The following is a 7422-nucleotide window of genomic DNA, read 5'->3' on the forward strand; positions in this document are numbered from 1 at the left end:
GCCTTACCAGGATCTGTTTGTAAGATTTCTTGAGGGACCTTCTCTGCATAACCTTTATTGATTATTTTGTTGCTATAGGCTACGTAGTTGTTTCAGTATTGATGGTTCTGGATCATCTTCTTTCTTTGCCAGAGCGCTCATTTGACAGCTTGTTCTCAGTTGTTATGTAGATCCACTTCAGATTGCCAGAATGGGAGAGGGATTTCATAGGGACCTTCTGTGAGCAGGATACCTTTGGATACTTTCGTAAGAAATCTTCTTGAGAATGGCCCAGTTCTTCTGGAAAGTTGTTCAAGGCGTTTTCACTAAAGTTGAGTTCGAACATATCTAACAGTGATTTAGGGGTAATAATTTCCTTCTACTTTCAATTTCTCTAACGGTTATTCTGTTTACGGTTACTTTGTTCGTAAATGGCTTGGAAGTCAATGTAGCAGACCGCTGACCATCCAGCCATGCTTCAGCTGTAATGCAAAAGGACCATGACCTTCGTTTGGGGCAACACTGAGTGGGATCACCGCGTTTGGACAGTTACTTCCGATGAAAAGCCCGATTTCTAATTCAGGATTATAAACTGCGATTTCAGAGACAATCTCTGGAGTGGGAATCTGTTTGGTGTGAGCAGGAATCTCTTGTCTTGTCTTGGAAGCTCAACAGGATTCTTGCCGGTCAAGTCAGTTACAACAAGATCTTTGACAATGGCACTGTTTACAAGGCTCTGGCTGTGCATGGTTCCTAATTGAATCTTCGTAATGGTACTTGTTGCTGCAAGGCACGTCCTGATACGTTCTGTGATAAAGCATCCTGCGCTCTCATTATCATAGAATACATAAGTCTTCACTGCCTTGTTGTTTCCTTTCTGTGTCACTACTACAGGGAGAATGGTCTGCAGCAGGGTATCGTTTTCAGGATTAGACTCTTGGGGGATGTCCACACATGCATTTTTCACCTTTAGCGGTTTATCGTTGCCAGTCGTTTCTCTGTTAACGGCGCCACTTCCTTTATCAAGGGAGAAGCCTTCTATGTGGAGTAGAGTGGGGTGCAGCCTTTTGCATTTCTTACATGTTCTCTTTTTTGTGCAATTCTTTGAGACATGATTCTTGCCGGAACAAGCATAACAGAACGCTTTTTCAGATAAGAAGGACCTCCTTTGTTCCACGGTCTTTTTCTTGTAGGCATCACAATCAAGTCAGGTGACTTTTCGCATTGGGAACATCTTTGTGCGCAGATGTTCCGGTTTGAAGACCCGTTCCCATGTGAAGACAGGGGGCTTGGGGACAGTATCTAGGCCGGTGATGAAACTGTCGACTTTAGGTTTAAAGGGTGGGGACCCTTTGTTGCTCTGTGGAGGGCCGTTTGTCTGTTGTCTTGCTTTATTAAGTGCTTCTTTGCCATAAACTGGATCATTTCCAGACTCAGCAGCATATTCTAAGAATTCTACTAGTTCTGCAAAGCCTGCAACCGTGCCATCTTTGTGTCTCGTTTTCACTAGGTTTGTAGAGCAAAGGGGAGCTTCTGAACTACTGTCTGCATATTTCGAGGATGGTCCAGGACTAGGATTCCTAATTTGGGCATAGTTTATTTCGAGTGTTTTTATACGGAAAACATGGCGGATAATAGCTGTGGTCACACTACAGACTTTTTACCTAGGTAAAGTCGACTTGTTGACAGTTTACCTGGGGAAACTTATTCTTTTAAGTGTGACCGATTTTTTCCCTAGGTAACTTACCTCTGGGAAATTTTATCGTCTGGAGCTGGAAAATTTCTCGAGAACAATAGAGTTTCCCTTGACAGCTACCCCAAGTTGATAACTAAGGAAAAATGAAATACCGAGGTTGCTAGCCAATAGACGCAAGCCAGTCAACCTCTTATTTACCTCCAACAACTGATCATATAAACCAGGCCGTAGTGTTTCAGTGGTGTGACTTTCCCAGAATTTTTTACCTAGGTAAAATGAAACCCGAGATGAATTTACCTCGGGAAATTTTTAATGAATTTGCCCTAGGTAAATCGGTTTTACCTAGGTAAAAGTCTATAGTGTGACCACAGCTAATGTGAAAGGAAATTTATGATTCCAAGTTTCCGGAGGCATTTGATTTCGCATTTGAGAAATGTCAGTTTAACTTTGTGCCCAAGGCGGAAAAACTTCAAGCTATCCATGCAGTCGTTATCGGTAATGACGTTTTTGTTATAGAAGCAACAGGAGTTGGCAAGTCTGTTTGTAACGTTGAAGTTCCTTATGTTTGTGATTTTCTTCGATCCGAGTCTGATGTTAGTTCTAAATCAGTCCTTCTAATCGTAAGTCCCTTAAAAGTACTTATGCAAGATCAGATTTAGGACATACGAAAGCGTGGAATTTCGCGCCTGAAACTTCATGGTGAATTCCCAAATGAACATGATTTTGGCACAGAAAAATATCAAATTTTGATATGCTCACCCGAGAGTCTTTATGAAGAATCCGTGCAAAAAAAACAGCTGCTGAAATTGCAAGAAAATATCGTATGCATGGCTGTTAACAAGGCCCACTGTGTGTTACAGTTGTAAGTATAAAACTGTTGGTTGTGGATGTGAATCGCTCAGCAATGACTAATAAATCTCCTGCTGGAGCTCTTGTTTATTGATCATTACTTCTCTCAATCTATAATTTCTAGTTATATGATGACCACACTGATCCAGTGTATTGATATTTGAGGTGCACAGTAATTATTGAAACTGTGATTCCATATTGTCTTAGGAGTTTAGTTTGGATACCCTATGTAATTATATTAAAACAATTTGAAAAAAAAATTAAACGAAATTGACTCACGACCTGGACTTTTTGATGTTGCTGATAACGTAACTGTTCCTAATTTATACATGTATATGCACAGTCAAACATCAATTATCCGCACGTTGATTGTCAGGATTTTTTGTTTTGTCAAAATTTGTTTGTGAATATTAATAAATGAGGATGTTCAAGGTGATTTTCCTTGCACTAAAACCTAGAAAAATGCTACTTAAAAGCATTTTCCCTTCTGAAACGCATTGTTAGGGATGTATTCAACAGGTTGACAAACATTATTGATGATACCTTCAAAAAATACATCATCAGTCAGTTTTGCAGTCCTCAGAGTAGAGTCAGAGTGGTCATTGCCACAGTAGCTTTTGGGATGGACATAAACTGCCCTGGGCCCGGTTGTTCAAAAGCCGATTACGCTAACCCCAGATTAAAAATTAACCAAGGAGTTTATTTCTCTATTCCCAAATGCTGTTCAACGCTGATATTCGGCAAAACTTTACATTAGAAGAAGTCAATCCTGAACAACAAAAATAAGCAAAAGAAACTTTCACCAAAAAGTTGAAAACATGAAACAAAAGTTAACGCTAATCCTGGATTAAGTTAACCCGCTTTCGAACAACCGGGCCTTGATGTCTCCCAAGTCATTAGATCCCCTTGCAGCCTTTTGAATTATGATCAGGAATCTGGCAGGTGTGGGAGGGATGGGACACAAGCAGTAGCCAAATTTTATTACTCAAACAAAGAGTTTTGGATCTGTTCTTTCAAGTTTAACAAGAAGACAACAAAGTACCAATCTGAAATCTGTGATCTTCTGAAAATGAAGTTGTTTGTCTGAAACAATTGAGAATGTCATTGGCTTTTACTTTTGCGCTATTTTGATGGAGACACAGATGCAAAGCAGGAAATTGAAAGTATGAGCATATGTATGTAACTGTGAGGAGTGCCTTCTCATTCAAGCCATGGATTCAGTAGAGGTTGTTGACAAGCAAATGACAGACCAACCTGGTCTAAAAGTTAAAAAGTCCAACAGTGAAATTGTCTAGTCTGTTGATAAAAATCAACCTTCATAATCCAAAAAGGTATCTTGGTTAGATGTAAGTGTAGTAGTTGTGAAACATTGAAAAAACATGAGGCTTTGTTTATATGACCTGGTGCAAAGTCAGGATGTTGAAACCTTGTTTTTCACATTGGTAAAGGGTCATGTTCACCCGAAAGACCTTGTGCACTGAGGCTAGTTTCCCACAGTGGGAACATCTCTTAAGGAATTGTGAAAGCCTGATGGCACATCCAACCAATCAGGATGTTGTATTAATTTTTAATGGGTGAGCCATTGCAGACGAAGGCGAGCACAAAGTCTTTCAAGTGAACATGTCCATTTAATATCACTACCTACCCTCAAAGACCTTCCTTTCAACGATAACAGTCACTCCTCATGAGAACCAGATTGATCAGAATCAATTTCTGGCCCACCATACAAATATTGACCAATTTTGTCATACAACTCTTCAATTCTCCCATGTCAAGACACTCCCAAGAGCTTTTGAGGGTGGTTAGAAAATGTAGAGTGACATCGCCTTGGAATTTTACCAAACACATTCCTGCTGGGACAATTCCGTAAACATGATTTCAACATCATCAGCAGAGCTCATTGTGCTGTGTCCTTTAGATTGGGGAGTGACAGCTAAGACTCTGTCAATATTTGTTAAAATAGTTTGTCCCTTTGATTGTGAATGACAATATCTCAATGCACTTGTTTCATTTAGATTCTTTTGAAGCCTTGCAAAGTGCATGGTCTTTAATATCTCAAACTTCGTGATCTCTTGAAAATGCATCCACCTGCCTTTCCAGTGTCATTGAAGTACTTGCCCCATTTTAACTTTGCATATTTTTCAAATAATCACTTATGTGATTATACTAAAACAATTATTTACCAATATTCACCTCACCTTTGGCGAATAATTGTTAATTATTGACTTCAAATAGTACTCAATCTATCGAACAGGATATCCATTCAGTTCAATTTTCCAACTGATAATTTTTTACACCTAAGTTAAGCATATAGTTAATATCATGAACACTTCAGCTTTCAATAAATACGAAATACTCTAACTTGAAGCGCTAAAATATTGACAGTCTAGATAATACATGGTTAAACTGCTGACATAATAACACTGGTTTCCACTTTTCAGTAAATAATAATAATCATCCCAATGTTGCTCTTGTGAAGCCACTCAGGTCTTTGTCCTTGAGTGGCTTTGTAGCTCAAGTGGTAGATCTCATTGAACCACCTGAATTTTTTAGGTGTCTTTAAACAACAATAATTTGCTTAATTGTCCAGATAAGTGTGAGGATCACTTCTCTCTTTTGGCTAAAGCCCACAACTCAAATATAGACTCATTTCATTTATCACTGACAACTCTGTCCTCCAATGTTTAAGTTATAACTTTCTTACTTGATTGCAAATTATGATTTTACAAACTGTGCAGCAAGATTTACATGATAAGTAAATAAACATTATATTTTTATAGAATGTATATTTTAAAAATTTCAATCCCATGAACTAGTGCTTTGGGGCATCCAGTTTATATTTTACCCATTCATTTATCCAGCTACGACTATTTATTTCTTTAGTTTGCATTGCTCAATGATCTTAGAAAGATAAAAAAGTTCTTAATAAATAATAAAAATACAATCCATGTATTTATTTCATCTTTTTGTGAATCTTGAGTTTTACAGTACATGTGACTTATGTGCAAGGAATGACAGCAAAAAAGGTCAATTTAATATTTTGTCCCCTCTAAACAGCCATATTGTGGTATAATTTCTCTTCGATATTTCCATGCTTTTTGCAGTTTAAACTACAAGTTGCCCTACACCAAGAATAAAATAAAATATAATTGTAATGAACAAACAATGGTGCGTAATGTTCCATCATGCAAAATTAATGTATACCAATTAATTCATTGACAATGTTGAAACCAAGTTTCAATATGGGGACATTATTGATATGATAGCTAAACGAAGAAATCAAAAAAAAAATAGTTGTTTAATACTGGTTCACTAACTAATACAGTAATATTACTGATGTATTTACTTTAAATCCTAAATAATTGATGTGCCAAAAGCATTTAAGATCAGCGGCTGTACATTCAGAGCATTTCCTCCAGATTATGATAAATTTACATTATATTCTCTGCAGTGAATATGAATGAGCATGGAATGTTAACATCAAATACTGCAAGTACATGTAGTTGTTAATATCCTGTCAGTGTCATATCAACAAAAATCTGCTTTGCCTTGAATTTGAAATGACACTGCCCTTCTTAATTTAAAAATTATACAGAAGACAAGCCCTCTGCCCTGGTTTATATATTTCCAGACATGACACATTAAAATACACATTTTAAAATTTGCGTAAATTAAATCAAAAGAGGGTCAACCACAATTCTTACCTCCGCAATTAGAACCAACTCACAAAACTTCATTCCAGTACAACCTGAAACCCCTATGGTGGTAACCACCGCATCATTCTTTACTTTTACTAATGCATGTATTCAATAATAATTTGCTGGTAGCATAAATAAGACTTGAAGGAGTGACAATTAATCAGGATAAAATATATCGTTTACGTCACCTATTGTCATTAATGTGCCAACCAGAGCCTCACTGGCTGTCGAAACAAAGGATCTTTTGTTCTTGTGGTTGACACATTTCAATAACAAAAGCAATGTTCATAAACAGATATCTTCCCTATTATCCAATAAAGTAATAAGTTCTTATGTACTAATTGATCCTTAAAATCAAGTATACCCTTATGATTACTATGAAATAATGAATATTATTTCGGTTTCATTGAATGAAAGAACGTTAAATTTTAAAGGTAGTATGTACATGTCTTGAGAGTGTTCGCATATGCAAGTCAAATAAACGCAGTGAACTAAGCAAGAATTCACCTTTCGTCTCACAGTTAGACGGAATTATGCCCGACATATCTGTCGCGATAAAATTGAAAACAGATGTTCTTTAAGAGAATTCATCTGATAATGCTAAACGATGACTCAACACATACCTCAAGCTCCTTCCATTGATTCGCTGTAAGAGCATTCGAATTCTACTTAGATTGAATCAAAGCCTTCGAGATCGAGGATTTCGCGTATAAACCTCGTTGTAACAATTTCTGCAGATAGCGCTCTCTTCCTAACGAAGGACTTTGATCGGGTTTTTCACACTTGGTGCATTTGCTACCATACGTCCACTTGTAAAACATTGAGAAATAAAGGCTGTGAACTTGTAATACAGTATTGTGCAAAAGTAGCGCAAGCGAAATGCGCGAATTTCGTTCTTTGTTCCCGCGACTTTTCAACGAAAATTCGCACGGAAGTTCGAGTGAAATTTCATGGCGTATTGAGCGATAATTTGCTTAAACAAAGGGCGATTTTTCTTCGAAGTTTCGTTAAGCTAAAGAAAATTCGTGAGCAAAAACGATAATTCATAAGGCAGTTGATGAAATTTTGCAAGACACTGAACGGCAGTTCGGGAGCGTTCAAGCAATTTTCTTTCAGCAGCTGATACGAAACAAACTGTCGTGCAACTTACAAGCGATAAATTTGTAAATATGTGCCGTTAAGCTGTTGTAAATACAAGCC

Source organism: Montipora capricornis, chromosome 7 (assembly GCF_036669925.1).
Source record: "Montipora capricornis isolate CH-2021 chromosome 7, ASM3666992v2, whole genome shotgun sequence".
Taxonomy (NCBI): Eukaryota; Metazoa; Cnidaria; class Anthozoa; order Scleractinia; family Acroporidae; genus Montipora; species Montipora capricornis.